General features: G+C 49.3%; 1 long non-coding RNA gene across 1 annotated transcript; it reads right to left on the bottom strand.

The window, feature by feature from the left end:
• Window positions 1-779: 779 nt before the first annotated feature.
• LOC106722498 lies at window positions 780-6,420 on the bottom strand. Its single transcript, XR_001358498.1, has 2 exons — window positions 6,191-6,420; window positions 780-2,758 (listed from the first exon to the last, which is right to left on the bottom strand). It is a non-coding gene; the product is annotated as an uncharacterized LOC106722498 (long non-coding RNA).
• Between the last annotated feature and the right edge of the window lie 267 nt (window positions 6,421-6,687).

The following is a 6,687-nucleotide window of genomic DNA, read 5'->3' as shown; positions in this document are numbered from 1 at the left end:
ATGTACGTTACCAACACATCAGGTATGAATGCTACACAAGGTGAAGTGGAACTAGGACAAGCTGAATCCACATTGACTTTTTACTAATGTGCAATAGTTATATCTGAATTGTGTTTTGTTGCACGTTTTAAATGTATTATTTGGTCATATTAACATGCATGAATTTTCTAAATAAGTGTTAAAAAAAATACGTTTATTTTTTAATCCTTATTTGTTCCATTGAAAAGTTCCATTTTTGCTGGTCAACTTCTTGGCATTATCTATGTAGATGTTCTATTCAAATTCCAAAAATGGGGAAAAAAATTATTTAATTCGGTCTGCCCTTTTCCATGCCAATAGTGCTGGGGGTTTCTCCTTTCCTCAAATCAAGTTGTCATACACTGAACTGCTTTATAGTAATTGTGTTAGCAACACACCCTCATGTCACTAATACCCTTTTGGACTGTAAATAGATAGAATCACTGATGGTTCTGCAAGTAACTTAATCAGAATTGAAAAATCTATTTGTTTTCCTCTGAAATAAGGCAATCCCACCATAAATGCAGAAAGTTTTTAGTCCTCCATATCATTTTCATCATTTTATTTTTCTCTCAACTCAAATGCAGATTTTTTTTCTAATTTCTTTAGAGTCATCTATTTGTAATGTCTATACCAAATGCGGTGCTGTCAATTCTGTTTCTATACTGGATCTGCAGAAAATTTTTCTTAGTTACTTTTGCGAATTTATTTTCCTGTACAATCTGAATAATTCTTGTTGGAACTTTCTCCGTAGTTCTTTTAAGTATCCATCTTGTTAGTGTCTGAAATAGGAAATTATTTTGGCTGTTATACATCTGCTATCCAGGTAGGTCAGTATAAATTCAAATTTTGTTCCGACTGTAACATTTTTTTCAGCTTTGAAATAATGGAGGGAAAATTAATTTCATGTAGGCAACTGAGTTTATGGGCTCTCATAGATTTCATTTCATGTACTGCGAAGTCTGCAAAATACTGCACATTAAGAGGCTGCAGATCTCCATTTATCACCCTCAAATGGATGGATTAGTAGAGCGGTGCAATGGAACCTTGAAAGCAATGATAAAGAAAATGTAGCCTGGGTATACTCGGGTATGTACTCCCTTCTCCAATTGAAGGGGATTGTTAGCAGGGCAGGTGTGCTGTGGGTAGAAACTGCAGGCTGAGCACAGTTTCCCTCCTTCCCCTATAGAGCTAACCAAGACACTCCAGTAACTTAACGATGTACAAATGTATTGATACCATAAACCCTAACAGAAATAGTATAAATATAAACAGATATATACAACATGAACTATATGCAATATATATACACATATAATTCTTTACCACCACTCAGAACATAGGTAAGTAATACGAAAGAACGAGTATAAGGGTTTCAATAAAGATAATGGCAAATTAAACTCTGCTAAAATATAAGCTCACAATCATGAAATACAAATACACAAAATATGAGGCGCTAACATACAAAATATAAGGCGCAAGAACAACCAATACTAACCCCCATCTTTCAGGGACACCCAGAGCCCAGGCTGTTCTGGAGCAGTGACTGCACTCGAGTGTCAAGAAGGAGATTCCCCAGTGCCCTTCAGACCCTTCCACAACCCAACTGAAATAGCTCTCAAGCGAAAAAAACTCTAGACCCAGGAAGCCTTCTCCTCCCTGGGCTTCCCTACAGGGGGGCAGCTTCACTGGCCCTTGGTGAATTTCCCCTCCCCTGTGGGAATCCCTTTCCCCAGTAACTCATGCCTCCAGGGGCCTGGTGGGTGGTCCTCATCTCCCTGGGCAAGTTGCTGCCCCTTTTGCCAAGGTCCCAGCTGCCTTGGGCTCCCTCTAGGCTGCTGGCCTGCTCAGGGCCCTGTGCACCATCATGTGCACCAAGGGCTTTATCCTTTTGCTCGGGGTTGGAGACCCTGGCCGTCTTGTGCAGCTCTGGGGGGCTCGGTCCGCTCCTGGACTGCTTGTACACCGGCCATCTACCTACTGCCTGTACCAGGGGTGGGAAACCTGAGCCCCTTGAGGGCTCCCAGGGTCTTGGTCTGTTCCCAGACCCGCCATACACCGAGTGCCTGGCCTCGTGTCAGGGGTTGGAGACCCACGCTGCCTCATGCAGCTCCCAGAGTCTTGCACCATGCACCGAGCTGTGCACCGACACCGTGCTCCTAGTGGCAGGGCTGGGGAGGCGGTCACTTGCCACTCATCTGGCAAAGAGGTCTTCAGGCTCTTCAGGGCAACTGTTCCTCCCTGCTGGCCAGCTCTTCCTTGCCCGCTCTCTTCTCTATCCCTCGTCGCAGCTGCCCATATGCTGAGTACGCCTCTCTTTTATTCCCTCTGGAGGCTTCGCCCCCAGACTGTAAATGGACCAATTGGGATGAGGTGGAGTGCAGTCTTCAACCAGGTCCGAGCTCTTCACTTCACCCTTGGTAGGGGCAGGGCAAGCCCCTCCCCAGCAGATACCTGATTGGTGGGAATGCTTCACCAATCACAATCAAGCTTCTCTGAGTCCTACGTGCTGGACTGTTACCAGCAAGCCTGCCACAAAAATCATAGGGAAGGATCCTAGATGCTGGGATAGAATGCTGGCCCTTCTAATGTTCGCGCATTGCAGTGGTCGCCAATCAGTTGACTGGGATCGACCAGTGGATCCTGGAGCCTCTTGATGTCAATTCTGGGCAACAGGGCATGACGCATGCACGTGAGGTCATCCAGAAGAGAAGGCCAGTGGGCTATGAAGTGTGGCAGCCTAGAAGGAAAGACACATCAGATATACCACATTAATATGTTGAAGTGGAGAGAGAGGGAGGCTTAATTCATGACATCCTACCTGGACCAGCAAGCCCCAGGTAGAAGAGCAAGAAAGGTCCTCCCCAGGACCATTGATGCACTGCTATCTGAGACCCAGCAGTCTAAGCTAAAGCAAGTAGTGCAGGAGTTCCCAAAGGTCTTCACGGGGTAACTTGGGTTCACCCAACTGATTGAGCACCACATAGAGACAAGCCCCAACAAGGTAGTAAGAGAAGATTGGAGGTGCATTCTCCAGTGACTACAGACAGCAGTGAAAGAGGAGGTATGCCAAATGCTTGCCTGAGGCATCATTCAGGAGTCATTAAGTGAGTGGCGGAGCCCTCTTGTGACGGTCCTGAAGAAAGAATGCTACGGCTCTGCATAGACTTCTGTAAGGTCAACAAAATAAACATCAACAGATCTTTGCAGAGCTTTCAGACCCATAATATTGGGAACTCGCTGTGCATCTGACAATTCAATATTGAGGGGATAAGCAGAGCCAAAAATGAATATTTGTCCAAAATTTTGGCAGAAAATGTCATTGATGTCCTTGCCCTTCAAGAAACTCATACTGCCAATAACCATCAGCTACAAAATAAGGGGAGAGTCTCTGGATTCAGGCTAACTGTATCTATTAATCATTCCACCTATGATGTGGCAATTTACACTAAAAAATAACATCAACAAGCTGCACTGAAGACATTTACATAATCTCAGTCCAAATTTCTGACATGACAATAATTAATGTACATAAACCACCAGCTATTGTATGGCCAACCCTTGCCTTACCTCCCTTATATCACCCAAGCATCATCTCAGGTGACTTTAATAGTCAACACAGTTTATGGGGATATCACCACAATGACCAAAATAGGAATAAAGTTCTAGATTGGATGGAGGGGGAGGACCTTGTATTAGTCTACGACATGAAAGACATCGTTACTTTCCACTTAACCCTGCTGGCAACAAGACTATATACCTGATCTGTGTCTCATGATGCAGAGCATTAGCAATGCATAGGGGGTGCACACACGTGCACATGCACCCCCTAAGATTGGCCACACACCCCCTGAGATAGGCCGCCGCTGCCAGCAGCTTCTGAGGGCAGTTGCCAATTGCCACTCAGTGCTCACCACTGTTTCCCCCTCACCGCTGCTGACACTGCCGCAGCCACCTGCGGTTCGGTCCCCGCTCAGCCCGCTCTTGCTGCCAACATCACTGTGGCCACTGGCAGGCAATCCCCACCCACCGCTGCCACACCACCACCACCTGCGAGCAGTCGCCATGCCCCCCAGCCTCAGCAAGCATGAGGCGTTCATGACACAGAGCTCCCAACAACCTAGCCCTCCTATACATCGCAAAGTTCTTGACAACTTTCCACACACTCATCATAGGCCAATTTTATATACAGTTGGAATTCAAATTCCAATCATCAAATCAATTCCAAAGCCCAGGTGGAACTTTAATAAAACTGACTGGATCTCCTTTGCTAAACAAACTGATTTGAATATAAGCTGGATAAAACCCACAAGAAAAAATTATGTGAGATTCCTGAGTGTAATAAAAGGAGCTGCTAAGAGATGTATCCCAAGAGGATTTTAAAAAGAATACATACCATGGTAGAATGAAGACAGCAATCATTTTTATAACGAATTTAAAGAAAATGGTGATTCTACAACTGCCACTGAGCTCTTACAATCTCTGGACAAGGCTCAAAGAGAAAAAACAATACATACAATGGAAAATCTTAATTTCACCCATTCAAGTAGGAAGGGCCTGGGTTCCATTATACTGACTGGGCTCAAGCACTGAAGTTTCAAGACCCAAAATCCACATTAGACTGGAAGCAATAGCCAGTCATATTGTTGCCTTGTCTAAGGCTCTGACAAAACAAGTGAAATTACATTTAAAAGCAAAGAAACGCTCCATTGCATCATCCCCTTCCTTCTCCCAACCTTTTACTGTACACGAGGTGCATAAAGGAAGGTAAAGCCAGAGGCATGAATGAGATATGCCCAGGATTCTTAAAACTCTGTAGCCCAAAAACTATTCAATGGCTAGTGAAGTTTGTTACCACTATTTTGGAAACTGGAAAATTATCAGCTTTATTTAAGAGAACAAAAATAATAGCAATAGTAAAACCTGGTAAGGATCCCAATAAAGCTGAGAGCTACTGCCCAATACCTTTATTAAGTGTAACTTACAAATTATTTTTAAAAAATTACTGTAACAGGCACACGCCTGACCCACCTCTGCACCATGGCATGGTGAATGGGCTGCAATAAAGCCATCTGGCACTGTGCCAATTGGAAGAGCCCCAATGATTGGCCTGGAGTCTGGAGGCAGCAGCCTAAGAGAAGGCCCAGAAATAGACACAGGGGAGACACATGCTGGGACACTGGAAACAGGTCCAAGCAGTCTCCCCACTGCTGGAGCACCTGGGGGAGAGCCGGACACTTGCCGCACCACTGGCAGGAATCTGGCTGCTCCCCGCAAGGCCAGAATGCCCAGGGGAGCACTCGAAGCTGTTCCTGTCACTAGCGCACCAGGGACAGAACTGGATGCTCCCTCTGCTGATGGAGTTTGGGAGCATCCTACATAAGACATGGCAGGACACCCCTAATGGTGAGAGGGACAACAGCTTGTGCCACACCCACACAAGCAAGGTTCCCTCTAAGGTGCACGCGTGCACAGCTGCGCACAACTAAAAGTGTGGCCGCGCACAGCCTTTTCAAGGCCACGCACCAAGAGAGGCTGGGGCCAGAGCCTGGGGCAGGCTCCGCCGGCTCTGGGGAAGTGCTCCGCTCCCCCACATCAGGGCCAGGGAGCGAAGCACTTCCCTGGAGCTGGTGAAGCCCGCGCCAGACCCTCGCCCCAGCCTCCATCCCTGCCTTGCCTCACCTCGGGGAGGAGCCACTGCCTGCCCCGAGTGAGGCTCTGCTGGCTCCGGGACACTGTGGGACACGCCCCACCCAAGGCCATGATGGGGAGTGGAGCAGTGTCCCGAAGCCCACAGAGCCTCATTCGGGGCAGGCAGTGGCTCCTCCCCGAGGTAAGGCAAGGCAGAGATGGAGACGGGGACAGGCTCCATCAGATCCGGGGAAGTGCTCCACTCCCCAGCTCTGACACCACGTGCCTCCTCATTCCCCGAGCTGATGTGGGGGAGTAGAGCAGTTTCCTGGAGCCCGCGCCAGCCCCCAGCCTCCAGGCCCCGCTTCCTGCCCCAGCTGAGGAGCTTACCTTCGGTAAGTGTCTCACGCCGCACCAAAAGGGGGAGGGCCCCCAGCCTCTCAGCTCCAGCCCCAGCCCCCAGCCCCTGGCCTCCAGGCCCCAGACACCAGCCCCCTTTGATAAGCGTCCCACGCCGGAGCAAGGCGGTGCGCTCACGGACCGCTACTCCTTAGAGGGAACATTGCACGCAGGCCCCGGGGAAGGCGCTGCCCGAGATGCAGCCTCTCGTGCAACTTAGGTATTTTCGCCAGATGAGAACAGAAGAGTTCTAACGACACCTCCACGGGGAGTCGCAACAAGCCCTCGACACGCGCCTGAAAGGCTGCCCACTATCGCGTTATTCGCTTCGCTCTGCGCGGGGGAGGCGCGAGCAACTACATCTCCCGTGGTGCTTTGCGAACATGCGCACTAGTACAGACTGAGACGCGCAATTTGCTCTTCGAAGCGGGCGTCGGGGAGGGGGGGATTCTCGCGAGACTAGCGGCAGACCTCGCGCCAGGCGGAAGTGGCTGCCCAGGTTTCTGGTCCAAGATGGCGGCGCTGGCGGGTTCCCCCTCGGCCGCGGCGTTGCAGTCTGCGGCCGCCGCCGCCCCGGCCCCACCGCCGCCCCCGGGCTACCGGCCCTTCCCGCCCGAGGCCCCAGGGCCGGGCCCGGGC

This window comes from Alligator sinensis, unplaced genomic scaffold (genome assembly GCF_000455745.1).
Source record: "Alligator sinensis unplaced genomic scaffold, ASM45574v1 scaffold1023_1, whole genome shotgun sequence".
Taxonomy (NCBI): domain Eukaryota; kingdom Metazoa; phylum Chordata; order Crocodylia; family Alligatoridae; genus Alligator; species Alligator sinensis.
The sequence above is the reverse complement of the archived record's forward strand: the minus strand, read 5'-3'. Positions and strand labels throughout refer to the sequence as shown.